Source organism: Neofelis nebulosa, chromosome 13 (genome assembly GCF_028018385.1).
Source record: "Neofelis nebulosa isolate mNeoNeb1 chromosome 13, mNeoNeb1.pri, whole genome shotgun sequence".
In the NCBI taxonomy this organism is placed as follows: Eukaryota; Metazoa; Chordata; class Mammalia; order Carnivora; family Felidae; genus Neofelis; species Neofelis nebulosa.
In genome coordinates this window covers 79,392,075-79,407,305 of record NC_080794.1, presented here as the reverse complement: position 1 = coordinate 79,407,305, position 15,231 = coordinate 79,392,075, and positions in this window count along the sequence as shown.

The window sequence follows — 15,231 nt, the reverse complement described above, 5'->3', positions numbered from 1 at the left end:
GGCATGCGATGCGCTCGCGTAGGGCTGCTCTCTATCAGCACCATGGCAGGCTGCTCTTCCCCCAGCAACAAACCATAAAATGAAGAATGGCAAGACTCTCTTGATTAATTTCGTTTGCCTGTCTTTAAATCCATTAAAGAAAATGCCTCTTTAAATCATGCCTTTGCCAGCATATTTGTAAATAATGCTTAAAAAACACTTCATCTAATTATTCTCGCCACAGCTGAATGTTAACAGATTGAAGATGAGATTTATGTTTAGACAGTGTTAAAGGTACTAATTTTTTCCCAACAATGGGCGCCGCAATTGACAAAATTAAAACGGAAAACGTAGACTAACAAAAATTAATTCGTGCCAGGCTTAATAGTTTCTCTAAGTAAAGCCAGTCTCTCCTCGGCTGCCCAAGAAAAGCCATAAAAATTTCTGAGAAGAATCTGGAGTTTAGGATTCCACACTAATTGCTTCCCCTCCTCTTTCAGCTCATCCCCTTTCCTTGTTCATCTCGACTGCAAAGGGATATGCAGTCTCCATATCCAAAAATGCCTTCGGCTCTGCTGGGGTAAGGAAGTCAGGGGGAGGAGGGGGGCAGGCCAGGGAACCACATAAATAAACGGGAATTTCTACATGGACGTGAGGATTTTCTTTTTCATTTTTTCAAAATGAGAATAAGGCACGAGTATAAATTCCAAAAAGAGCAATTTATTTAAGTCTATCGTTTTCTGGCAACACAAGAGAACGCACATTGGGGTGAACAGTCACAAATCACGTCCCTTCCCACTGTCTGTTTTCTCCACCATATGTTGTGGAGAATACAATTCACATGCTGAAGTTCTGCCTCGTTTCAATGTGAGAAAGCATATTGTGATATCAGCAGCCTGGTCACCGAGCCAATGTTTTTTGGAGCAGTGGGGGTGGGAAGAAAGAGGCGGCAGGAAACACAACTAACCCTTCAGAGAATATTTTTTAAAGCTTGGAGAGCCTTCTCAATAGTTTACTCTCCAGTGTGTGGGTTGAAGGGAGCTTGCCTGGGCATTTCCTGTGGTGTCTTTCACGGGCTCCCGGAACTTCCAGGCAGGAGAGAACTTGAGATGCCACCAGGGCGGACATGTGACATCGATGTTCTATCAGTGTTTCTACTTTTCAAGTTGCCATTTTACACACAGGGGTAACTCTCTTTCACCCATACCCAGTGACATGTGTGAGTTCAAGTATTCACTTAGTAGGCAGGTTATGATATTCTCCCCCCGCCCCCCACCCCGGCCCCCAAGGACTCATCTAGTCCTCCGTGACTGATAAAAAACGGGACGGCATGTGTTGGTGAAACAGAGCAGAGGTGATCCTGTGGTACACTGACTTACAGCCCCAACCTCATCGGTACTTAGTTGTAACCCAATGAGCTGACATACCCACGATGCATCTGCACACCCAGAGCCAGACCAAAGCTGTGGCTCATCCTTCAATGCCAATCTCCACTCATCACAAAAATGAGGGTTGGATTTTCTTTGTATCATAACTTTCATGGTCTCCCTTCCTTCCGTGTACAGGAAGGCCCTGCAACAGGGCCTGGAACAGATGGCCCTGTTGCAACGAGGCTTTCTGGAGACATTCTAAGCCGACTCAGTATGAGGTCAAATATTTTATTAAGCCCTGCTCTTTCCATTGTTAAAGAAAGAAAAGAAAAGAAAAGAAAAGCTTGTGTTTTCATTTACAGCATGACAGTGTTCGAAACAGTGTTCGAAAAGGCTTTTAATCAGTGGCAAAGTGCAAGTTAACCTGTATGAAACTTTGTGAAGAACAGGAAAAAATCTTCTTTTGGCTCCTGAGAATTATAAGAATCGCAGGTAAAAAGTGAGTTTGATTCCTTAAATTGTGCATCAAACTCCCTGTCTAAATTAAACTGAACAGATGTGGAAAAATGAGTCAGGGGCTCCCCATATAATTCGAAATGAGCTTTCAGGTTCCGCTTCCTATGGCTGATTTCAGCCTAAGCCGCCTTATTGCCTAAAATCTGCAACTTGATACTAAAAGCTTGTCAAAATTAAGTGCATGCTTTATAAGTTTACATTTTTACAGTCTAACTGTTTTTCTTTGATATTTGACAGGGACACAGGTTCCCATGTCATCTGGCCTTGAAGTACTTTCAGAACTTTCTCCCGGACCAATTTGAGGGAGCTCAAGGTTGCGGTGAATTATGGGCCTTGAAGCCTCCTGCCCAGCAGCCAGCCGCTGGGCCCACACTTGAGGGCTAACACCTGTTGGCTGGACAGAGCAATTAATTTTTTTAAAAACGCGGTAAGCCGCCAAAAATCAAAGCGAAAGGATAAAAATATAATTTTACCTCTTGAGCTTCCAGGGATGACCTTTGATCTCATCCAATGTCTGTGTGGCAGGAGGCGCCGATCGCGCATTTTCTTCCCCAAGAAGCCCTTTTGAAAGACACAGGCTCTGAGTGCTGACTGAACATTTCTATCTTCTGTCGTATCACTCGTGCGTGATGACTCACCCGGAGACCCGCCTGAGATAGTCGCTCGCGACAAAAAGGCAAATCTACCGAATGTCCCCTTCTTCAAGAAAATCGTAATTGGAAGCTTTTGAATTATACCGCAGTCTATACCGCAGGAGAGATCAAATGTTATTTCTTTAAGAGGCATCAGTTGGGTTTTCCTGTTGATGACTGTAGTGTGGTATTTGTTTCGGAATATGTCTGTACATTAAAGAGATAACTGTGAACTTCAAAGCACTAAATACCAATCATGGGCTGGGGCATGGCCACACGTACAGCCTCCCTCCTTCTCTGAACCCTTTGGTAGCCAAGACAAGGTCACTGATCAGGGTAATTTGCAGGAAAAGTCAATTTCTCAAGTCCCGAAGCAGGTGTTGTGGCACTCTATGACAATTTACTGAATCTAAATTGAGGAAGTTGAAAAAAGCAAAGGTCACGATCCACAGGAAGAAAGGAGGAAAGGAAATCTCTTTGACTGTATTTTTAACTCCTTTTCAACCAAGACGTACTCACCAACTGAGACGATTAACGCTAAAAATAAATAAATGGAAATCAGAATATCTCGCTCCAATCAGTAACTTATCTGATTTCTTTAGCTATGGGGAGAGCAATTCAATTTCGCTTGCATTCACAAGGAAATAAGCCCAATTTATAGGAGCTAAAGAGTAGCGGTTCCTTCTGCACATGAGTGTTTGGAAACAAAAATCAAACCAAGATGTCAGGACTTTCCGTCTTTAAAAACCTCAAATATATAACATATACTTCTTAGCATAGAGTATAAAGTGTAGTTTAGAGTATAAAGAAACATAAAATATATAACCCTGGATATTTTCTTCTAAATCAGCACATTACCCCCTTCCCCAGCCCTAGGGAAAGAGAACACAGCCGAAATGGAACGGGTGTTTAGGAAGAGAAATGAATCGTGAGCCTCAGAGTCTGTGATGTTGTTGGGGTAGCAAGGAGACAGGGGATAAGGAGTTAGAAGATTTGAACGTGAATTTTAGTCATTCACGAATTATCTGTGTAATTAATTACAGCAAATCGTTTACCATTTTTTAGGCTTCTATTTTTTCATCTGTAAAATTGGGGGTTGTAAGGATTAAATGAGCTAATGTGGGAACATTTGGCGAACCATAAATAGTAACTATCATTACTAACCTTTAGGGCATCGTTACCCCCAAAGGATGATACGCATACCCCTGGTATGCATGAGGCTGTTGCAAGCATTTAAGGTTCAGAAGATGAATCAGAGGAAAAAAATGTTAAGTAAATAATAGTACCGGTGGAAAAATATTGAAGGGGGCATGTGAAAGACTGGCATTTGGGTGACTTTTCACGATTTAGTTAAATTCTTCTTGGGAGGGAGAGCAAAGAGATGGAACTAACCAAATCCTCCAATGATGTTTCCAGGATGAGACATTTCTTTCTCTGAATGTGGGCAAAAAGCAGGAAGATGAGTTATTTTTAGTTAATCTAAACACGCAACCTAAGAAGAAACTACAATTGCTTGCAGGTCAAGTTCTCGTATTATAAAGAAAATTCTCATTAAAACAACACTATTAACATAACGCAAAGACTTCTGAGTGCTAGCTGGTAGCTTAACATTTTCAAGCAATATTAAGTGCCATAAAATTCCCGTCCAGTGTAATCTGAATGCTCCCCTTGGATTTCTTGTCCTCTGTCTAAATAGATAAGCTCATAGATGTTGCAGGCCAGAGGGTAATAGCCACAAGTTATCATAAATGTCATGTACACTAGCCTCCTCATTTTATAGATGGGGAAACTGAGGACTAGAGAAGGGTAGCAGTTTAGGGACTCTGCATATGTCCCAGACCCAGGCCTGGAACGGGGTTTGGATCTACTAAGTACGGAACTGTTCCTAGTCCCTAAATGTCAAGTCCTTAATGCCCCAGCTAAGTCGGGAGGGACCACCAGGATGCCAACACTATTTGTAACACGTCGGCATTTGTGTCTTTTCCATTCATTTGTTTTTGTTTTGTTTTTATTTATAGGTGCTAGTGAAAATTCTCGATCAAACACAAAGGGCAACCTGAAAAAGCTTTAAGCACTCAGTACATTAAGAATTGAAATATAGGCTGAGTATTACTTTTTCCAGACTCGTACTCTCACCTGCTCTTAAATTTTATAGTTCTTTCACATTCTCAGTCTAGTTCTGAAGTTACTTTCCATGTGTGTGTGTTACCTTCCCTTAAGTATAAAATACACATTCACAAAGATGCTTCTTACTCTTCACCCAGGTGTTAGTACTCGTCCTACATTTATTGGGATGTTTTAATATTTGGTATTGAAAATTGAAAATTCAGCGCACAGAAACATTTGTCTGTAAGGAAGACAATAATGTAATTGTTGATACAGATTATGGTACTTGGAGCAGTTAATCTGAAAATAGCGTGCTTTTTTATGCTGGTATGCACTGGTGAGACATATTTTCTGGTGGCCAAAAAAATGGCTGGGAAGTGGATCTTCTTCTAGCTCTCAGAAGTCTATGGTCATTTTGGCTTCCAGGAACCAAGCGCCAGACATGTGGAGAAAAACCTTTCTCGCGGTGATCAGTCTCAGAACACTTGAGCATTTTCCTTACACCCCTGCCATTGTGCCCTCCGGAACCGATGTCTAGTCTAGAGGCTCGCTTACTTTACAGTTTCTATTTTTGTTACATTTTAAAGTTTGAAATAATTTCACATATATGGGAACGTGGCGAAAACAGGACAAAGAGTCCCCTATACCCTTCATCCAGACTGCCAAAATGTTCACACTTACCACAGTTGCTTCGTTGTTCTTGACAGATGGATGGCTAGATAGATGATAGAGATATGTTTATTTTTCCCTGAACCATTTGAGAATAAATTGTAGACGTGATGTCCCTTTACTCCTAAATCCTTCAATGTTTATTTCCCCCATGGAAAGACATCTTCGGACAAAGCCGCAGTACAATACTCAAAACCAGGAACTTCACATTGGCACGGTACTATTCTATAATCTACAGACCTTATTCAAATTTCTCCCCACTGTTCCATGAATTCATCCTACAAGACTGTCAATATTTCACATCATCTTCTAAATGCTTTGCTCTGCTCTACATATGGTTGGTTCTATAGACCGAAGGCTCCTGGAAGAATTAGTTTATCTTTTTAAAGTAAATACAGTTACAATAAATTGTTTGGATTAAAGGGATACTCATATTTAAATTTGCACCCCAGGTCTGTAAGAGCCCAGTCTTGTGACTTGGTGGGAATCACATGATCTTGTCTCAAAAGTGTGTTTCCTGCTACCATGGTTGAACTTTACTGAGAGTTTATGCTTTGCAGGGGTGGGTTCTGTAAACGTGGAAAGTTAACCATGCACTCACGACTAAATGCTCTGGGGAAATATTGCCAGCTGCATTCTTGAAGGCAGCTTCTTCGCTGATGCCCAGCGTGCTCAGGCGAGTTGCTCTCAGAGCCTTGAGTTCCTCCCCTGGTCAACATGACACACAAGATCTTTTTTCCGTCTTCATTATGTGAATTACACGAGATAAATAACGTATTAGGATGGAGCTAGCTCATTAGGTGACCAGTCACCGATACACATAATTGATTTTATTATTTAAATTAACAGGCAAATACACTTTGCTTCGCATGAAGCAGGAAGTAACTTATTTCCAATTCAATTTGAAAATTCGCAGTAATTGGCACATTCATTTCCCACAACTTTTCTAATCAAGCTGAAGGGATCCTAGGCCTCCTCATCAAAGAAAAACTAATCATCGTCTTGTCTCAGAACTTTTTGAGTGAAGTGAATATATTAAAATAAGAGCACAGAACAGGGGCAGGGCTATTTCTAAACTGCAGTGGATACATTGCCTATAACGTGTTAAACAATGCACCTATGTGCTTTCTAAGTGGTGGTCAAATCATGTTTTTATTCTTTGCCTAAGAGGCCTTAAAGGAAGATATTTTATCGGAGAAATTACGGAAAATTAGAAGTCTTTCTTTCCATTTTCCCCCTCTTTCTTTCTTTTATGAGGGAACAAAGAAGGGACACATCTAGCTTGGGAATGTGATCCCGAGCTGATTAGCCAGGCAAATAAATAAATACAGCAGAATACACAAATAAAGGTGGCCACACCTGCAGGCATGCGAGTTGGGTGAGACGGGCTTGGTCCTGGGAGGACCACACTGGCCCCCTTTCTACCACCACTGACCATCCCATATGTGCAGCTGTGACACCACTTGGCCTCCAGCAAGGTCAGAGCGCAGGGAACAGGAACAGAGGCAGCATTGTCTCCATTCTCCCACAGAACACCGTCAAAAGTGCTCTGATCTGCAGCTGCAACATGGCCTCCCCCATGGCGGCTGCACCAGGGTCTCCCTCGAAAGCCATCTGCCTTCACCTATTAGCCACCTTTCCTCCATGGACTTGCCTTCCAGAAACCGCCTTATCTTGGCTTTTAAAACGCTTTTCAATCTTTGGTGAATATGAGGATTCTAACCTTTCCTATTTGTACAAATTGCCTTTAAATGAGAAGTTATTTGGCTCGTGGCGGGCCCTGTCACCCGGAGCCGAAAGCTCAATGGAAGCTATGATGAATGAATTATAAAGCCAATTCATTGAGCCGTGACATTAGTACAGCACTGTCGTAAGCAGGAACTAATTATATATGGAAATAATCATTCAACCCGAGAAAGGCATTTCCTATCTATTAGAAAATACTATGAAGAGATAATACTTTAGAAAAAAAAAAAAAAAGCTTCCTATACTATTGGCCAAAAGAAAGGATTATTCCATCTTTGTAATGAATTTGTTGAAAAAACCTCAATTCTGAATTTTGGCTTGGGTATAGGTTTTGCTTTTTTGGTAAAAGGAGTGCTCCTTGATTACTTGATTATAAGCAATTTAGTACATGAGTAGTTCTTGAAAAAAAAAACCCAAATTATATCTTTAAATTAAAAATTCTCAATTTGTATTTCATTACTGAAAGGCTCCATGGGAGGAAAAAATATTTTAAAGACTGTAATACAAGTTTAGGGGAAAATTTTGGTCATTATTGTTTATTTATTTTCCTTATTGAGCTAATTTAATTATCATAGAGACACAAACATTAGCTCCAATACTGGGCTTCTCACATCTGTTAGTAAAGATTTGATTAGGGCTACACAAATGTGCTAGATTAAACTATCTAGTTGGTGAAATTCAAGCCACCTGGATATTTTAGCAACATCAATAAGAATAATTCTCTTTTTCAAAATCAGTAAATCCAAGCTATATTAAAAAGAATTAATTAATGAGTGCCAGATAGGCAAAACAAACATTTGACAATGAATCATATTATCAAAGGTTTTGAGGGAGATCCCTCTCAGCTTATGTTTAGATGTCAAATTATATTACCAAAACTAAACAATCTGTTAAAACGATGTCTTAATGCAATAAGTCTCCTGTGCCATACAGGGTTGTTTTTTTTTTTTTTTTTAACTTCTTCAACATTTTTAGTAGAAGAAAAGGTAGGCTCTACTTACCAGTGATAATCAAATCATAAGACATTTGCCCCAAAATATTGTCCAAGAGCTGTTAATATAATTTAAATCCTATAAGAAAAAAAACTATTACGAAGTTTGGTTAACGTATCATATATATCTTTTGAAGCATTGTTGGGCATACTCCATAGGAGAAACTCAGTAAATATATGGAGATTGAAAGGACTGCTATATAACAATTAGGTGTTTTAGAGAAATACATGAAGAATTCTAGACTTGGAAAAGACCCCCAAAAATGTCTAGTCCAGAGCCGGCGAACTTCTTCTGTTAATGGGCAGGCAGTAAATATTTTAGGCTTTGTCGGCCAGATCATCTCTATCACAACCGCTCGAATCTGCCCTCGCAGCCGCAGATGATAGTAAACTAATGAGCATGGTTGTGTTTCAATAAAACTTTATTTACAGAAGCAGGCAGCAGCCTGGATTTGGCCCCAGGGTTGTGTTCCGATGATCTCTTCCCGAGTTCAACTTTCATATTTGAAAGATCAGACATCTTGGGCCTTCTGTGGGAAAGCAACTAACCCAAAGTTAAACACCAGCTTGTACAAGTGGCAGAGCCGGAGCTGACATAGGCCCCTCCAGCTTCTGGGCAAGTGCTCACGCCGGGCTGAGTTAATTGTAGCGACGTGTGGACGGGTGGCCATGTCTAAATGGAAGGTCTGCCTCTGTGTTAAAGCACATCCAAATGCTTCATGCATTTGAAGTCTGTAGAATTGTGATGTGTGGATGATTCCTGAAGTCTCCAGAGAATAAGTTGCTTTTCAGAGACCTAAGCAGAGTCACAAAGAATATTTTTTGGGAAAGGAACATGAAGGTACTGACAGTTAGCCAAGCATGAAAATGCTTGACTGAAAAGCCACACATGGCTTGCTTCATTAAAGACCATTTCAGTCCTGGAAAACTGCATTTCTATTGAATATTTATAACAAATATGATTGAATAAGGAGAATTTAAAGTGGAAAAAAACCCTGTGTGTTGTGATTCCAAATTAAATCTTATTTTCATGGTTGACAGTGTTTTGTATTCCTGACGTTTGGATTGTATAAAAAACCCATCTTATTACAATGCCTTTTTCCAGCACCAAATAATAAGAATTTCTAGATTAACACTTGAGTCACCAACATCCATTTTCCAGTGGCGTTTTCCACCATTCGCATAACTCACTCTTTTCATTTGGAGGGAAGTGGGTCCTTAGGAAATCCTGAACGGAGGAGTGGATCTGGGTCTCTGTCCCAGAATGTCTGTGGGTGTCTGCGTGGAAAGGGTTGGTAATCATTGCTCCAAAACTGACAGTCCAGAAAGACATGATTGATGAAAGGGAATTGGATGTTTGAGACAAAATGGACCGTCATTAACTAACTGAACCAAGTAAATGAAATGGCGTTTCCAAGGGGGCAGTGGGGCACATTCTTCTGGAAAACATGGGCCCAATGTTCAGGATGTGTTTCACCGAAGGGGGTGGGGGAGTGGAGGGAGCCATTACTTAATGGCTCCCAGCTTGCAAAGGTGAAATAACCCACACTATATTTTTTTTCTTCAGCGGTTCTACATTGATGCTGATTTGCACACTTCTCACCAAACAGACGAAGGTGTATCTTCTCATGGGCCATGCGTTTCCGGGTCCTGAAATCACAATGATTTCCTTACTAATAAACGCAAATAAAATTCTGCTACTGTAATCGTTTTCTAGCTCAGGCATTTGAAACCCGGTTAGAAGTAAATTAAGCTGTATTATTTGCTACTTTAGCTTATGCAGGCAAATGAAATTGTATACACGCATAAAATAAAATGACACGTTTATGTGTAATCATATTTTTATGCATAAATCTTTTTTTATCAAAACGACAGAGTTTTATAACTTTTATTTATTTTGCAATACTTCATGTTAGAATTAGCTTATAAGTAATATCATTTTATAATCAATAAAATCCGTACAATTATTGAAATATTAGAGCATATGTGATTTTTGGTTTTTTACATTTTCAACTATGAAGTTGGACTCCCCACTGTTCGCAAAAAAATGTACCAGATTTCTTTAGGTCAAGGATAACAAAAGCATGAATGATTCAGATGAACACCTTTTGAACTTTCCTCAGGAAGACTTGAGTGGTAGGATAACTTAGCCTTAACCAGAATGCATGCAGGTGGCCATTTCTTGGCTTGAAACATCTTGAAACAGTTTCCGTGCCTAGCAAGGAGGCTCCTTGTGTCAGAGTGTGGCTTGCTCAAGAGAGAGGGAAAGAGAATATGCAAATGAGTGCATATGTATTAGTTCAAGAGCAAGACTGAGCACCTTAAAGGTTAGGAGCGCAGAATCTCATTACCCTCTTCTCAGAAGCTGGCCAGAGTACATAAAATGACCAAAAAATGAATTTTCCACTATGTTTCATTAACCGAAGGATTTTCTGTTTTGGTTTCTGCAGTGGCCAATTAAGGAACCTAGGACAGCCTGTAACACATTATTTTGCAAGAATGACAAACAATTAGCAAACTACTGAATTCAAGCGCATTTACAATGATGGGTGTTTAAACGAAAGTCTGCGCCTTGATTTTCATTGGCTGATCTCTCTGCGCTTTCCCTGCTTATAAAATCAAACCTGAGACAAGCGTGTAAGACTTTGCTGCACACATATTTATATGAGCTTCCTTCCCTGCACCAGGTTATGCTCTTACTTTCGTTCTTCTCTCAATTTATGCTGTCTTGAAGTATTTTATGCATCTTTAGAAATAATGTCAGGTCTTTTTGAAAAACAGAAAGTTATACATATAGTGTGAATTTTAGACAATAATAGAAATTTGAAGACATTATCATTCACTGATAGGCACAAATGATTATAAGAAAAGCTGAAGTCATTAGCCCAAATAAAGGATTAGAGTTAACAATGGAATTGAACCTAGAGTATAATTAATGAATTCTCTAATTGTTCTTCCTGTGTTAGTTCATTAAGCCTGACTATCGAGTGGATATTTGAGCATCTGTCTCCAACATCTGTCATCTCATTGATTCCCCGGGTTGAAAACATCAACGCCTGGGAAGAAGGGTATGGCTTCCTCCTCTATTCTTTTCTACATTTTCCTCTAAAACCTGAACCTGCTGTAAAAGCAATCACCGTTCCTTAATATGACAGTACGGCAAAGAACCGCCTTGAGGTTCAAGTTGCATGTAAAACTTACATGAAAAGGTGGAAGGGTATGTTAAATAGTATCTCGGAGTACAGTACACTAAAATGAAAAGTATATGATTTTCCCAAGAAACCTATTTTGTGTTCAAATTAGCTGAATGCAATGGCAATCAAAAACACCTAGAGCAGCTGCTCTGCCCAGAATATTCTTGGTTAATGCCACAGATGATCGACTGAGTACTTACCTTGTGCCAAACATGATGCCATGTATCTTACATACTTTAACCAGTCGAATTGACTCTGGCTCTGAGGACAAGAATTGTTATTTCCACTTAGAAATGAGTGGAAGCTCAGTGAAATTACACAACTTGCCTAGTTTTAACCAGTAAATGACGAAGTGAATTTCCCAAGCTGTGTAGGCATGCTTCCAGTACTGAGCTTTTTATCTGATACTCTGGTCATAAGATCTGCCCCTCCAGAAAGCTGCTTAACGAATGTCTTAGTCTGTCAGGCTGCTATAACAAAAATACCATAGGGGCGCCTGGGTGGCGCAGTCGGTTAAGCGTCCGACTTCAGCCAGGTCACGATCTCGCGGTCCGTTGAGTTCGAGCCCCGCGTCGGGCTCTGGGCTGATGGCTCGGAGCCTGGAGCCTGTTTCCGATTCTGTGTCTCCCTCTCTCTCTGCCCCTCCCCCGTTCATGCTCTGTCTCTCTCTGTCCCAAAAATAAATAAAAAATGTTGAAAAAAAAATACCGTAGACTGGGGGACTTAAACAACAAACATTCACTTCTCACGGTCCTGGGGGCTGGGAAGTTCAAGATCAAGGTGCTGGCGTGCTCAGTACTGATCGGGGCTGCTTCCTGGTTCACGGATGTCTTTTTGCTCCAGCTTCTCATTCTGTCCTCACATAGTGGAAGGGACAAGAAAGATCTCTGGGGTTTCTTTCTTTTGTTTTTGATTTTTTTTTTAAGTTTGTTCATTTTTGAGAGAGAGAGAGAGAGAGAGAGTGAGCTGGGGAGGGGCAGAGAGAGAGGGAGACACAGAATCCAAAGCAGGCTTCAGGCTCTGAGCTGTCAGCACAGAGCTCCATGCAGGGTTCAAACTCACGAGCTGCATGAGATCGTGACCTCAGCCGAAGTCAGCGCCTAACTACCTAACCGACTGAGCCACCCAGCCGCCCCATCTGGGGTTTCTTTTATAAGAGCACTAATCCCATACATGAGGGCTCCACCTCACGATCTAATCACCCCAAAGGCCCTGCCTGCTAATACCATCACCTTGGGGGGTAGAATTTCAACATATGAGCTTGGGGGGAGGGGAATCATAAGTATTCTGTCCATAACACAGAAACTGCAGAATTTTCTTCTCTTTTTTAAAAATTTTTTTGATGTTTATTTATTTTTGAGAGAGAAAGAGAGAGAGAGAGACAGAGCATGAGTGGGGGAGGGGCAGAGAGAGAGAGAGGGAGACGCAGAGTCGGAAACAGGCTCCAGGCTCTGTGCTGTCAGCAACAGAGCCTGACATGGGGCTCGAACTCACAGACTGCGAGATCATGACCTGAGCGGAAGTCGGACACTTAACCAACTAAGCCACCCAGGCGCCCCTCTTCTCTCTTCTTTAATGGCCCAGGAATAAAAATGTGAATAAGGAGTTCGGGGTTTCAAAACTAAGAAACAAAAATCGATCACTTGCTACTGATAGTCTGTATCAGGGAAGGACAAAGATATTTCTAGAGATGTGCCCAACTCATTAGGCTCATTCCAGCCTTTGCTTATGTAGATTGTACATTGTTCACCATGTGGCAGCCCCTGGCCATTCCTCATCTTCAGGTTCAGAGCTTTACTGGTGATGGGACAGTAGACGGGTGGGTGACTGTTCCCAGTGCTATGGACTCATTGTTCGGGAACAAGAAATTCATGGCCGGTGTGTGGGCAGCGCCATGGGACCTCTCCCAAGTGGAAAGCTTCTAAACAGTCTAGCTGTGCTCAGAGGCTAACAGTGTAGAGAAGAAGTAAGCTTATCTTGTTCTTGTTTTATGATGACCTCTATTGGACTGGTGTTCTAGATAACATACTTATTAAGAATTGGAGGAGCAGAAAGTCCTAGAAGAAAGCAGAGGCACAGAAAGAAGCAGAAGATGTCTCTATCATTTAATCAGCTTGTTAAGTTCCGGGACTTTACATTAAAAAATGAATTGTTGCTTAGGCTATTATTAAAAAGGAACAATAAAACTTTAGCTGAAGAATAGTTAGCAAAAGCAATTCCAGGATAAGTTAAAAGTTGGGGGCAGCGTGCTGGGTTAAAACACTTTCCCTGCAAATAAAGCTCACTGCTACTTTTCAAATAGTTTGGCTTCAGCTTGCACCTGTAGATGGCTGTATGCAAAAGTATTTGCTCGTGGCCATTACTATTATTAATGTATAACATTTGGGATGTTTCAGAGTTCCAGTTGCAGGGATTTATTAGGATATGCTCTCCTGTATGGAAGATGTGCATTGCTACAGTTTTTCCCTTTTGCAGAAAAGCAAGTCCAGCAAACTAGTGGCACTGTTACGGCCAGAATTTATTTATGGGGCTCCGTTTCCCCAGGCTATATTTCAAATTGGTCTAGGAATGGGGGGCAGTATGGAAGTTGGGGGCTGGTAAGAGCACGAGAGAGGAAATTAGGAGGTTTTGTTTCTAGCCCAGGTTCTGCCCAGCAAACAGCATGGCAACCTCAACAAGCCTTGCTTATGCTTCATCTCTGTAGGAAAAAGGGACAAACCCATTGATTTCTAAAGTTTCCTCCCAATTCTGACTTAGGAAATCGTGTTCTTTTCCCCTCTGGAGAAACCAAGCTTTTTTTCACACGGTGGTGGACCCAGGAAATCACGCTCAGTGAGTAAATTACCCTCTACTCCCTGCTGTGGGAATCACAACCTCCTTTCAATTCAAGTTGATAATGTTTTCGCATCATAAAACTACCGAGACAAACAGAACACTTACCAAGAGCCAACGGAGTGATCGACCAACACAGAAGATCCCATTTTATCATCTTCTATGGGAATAATTCATTCATTCCTGGATTCGCTCATTGATCCGTTCTTGTAACAAATGTTTATTACGTACTCACTGTGGTCCTGCCTCAACAAAGGGAACAAAGCGAAGACAGAACAAAGTAGTCCCTGCCATCCTAGAGCTTAGAATTGAATGGAGGACACAGATTTTCAAAAAGAAATCCTTACAATTAGGAGGATGCAATGAAAGTGATAAGGAGTTAGAAGAAGCTATGGGAATATTTGAGGGAGGTCCAATCAAATCTAAAGGTTAGGAGAGGTACTCTTGAAGAAGCTGACATTTAAGCAGAGCCCCTGAAGGATGGAACATAGCTAGTAAGCTAAAGGACGTGTGGTGGGAGCACAGAGGGTGAAAGCCATTTATCCAAGTGTGTAAATCACCTGAGAGGTAGAGGCATCTGCCACAAGTAACAGGATCTTAGTGGGAAGTTCAAAGGGAAGAAGAACATTTGAAACAGGAAAAGACGGGAAGTCTGGTTCTGCCCTTTGGAGAGAATGATGGATTCAAACAGGACGCATCAGACGAGTTCTTAGTTGCTAAGCAATAGACCTTGACTCCAGAGGATATTTAGAACAAAAGATATTTATTTAAAAGTGTATTGGCAGGGACTTTCTTTTGCAGTCAAAATGGAATAAGCGAAACTGAATTTACTCACCTGAAGCAACCAAAAAAAACTAACAAAATACATTAAACAACAATTTTCAAAACACTGAATATAGGCAATGAAGGACAGTGATCCTTGGGAGACACGTGAGCCCTACGATTGCCCCAGCTTACTCCCTCAAGAGAGTTTCTAGGTTGTGGTTCAGGAGGAGACAACCTGGGAGAGTCTAGTGGACTCCTGAGTTGAAGACATAGACTTGAAAATCAGTGGAGACCAAAAAACAAGTGTTCAAAGGACAGAATGCCAGGGAACAGAGAGCAGCACACAAGGAGAGTTCCAGAAACCTGCACAGTCCCTTGCAAATATTTAGCTGATTAGTAATTATTGTGTGTATATGAAGAAACTATTCAAA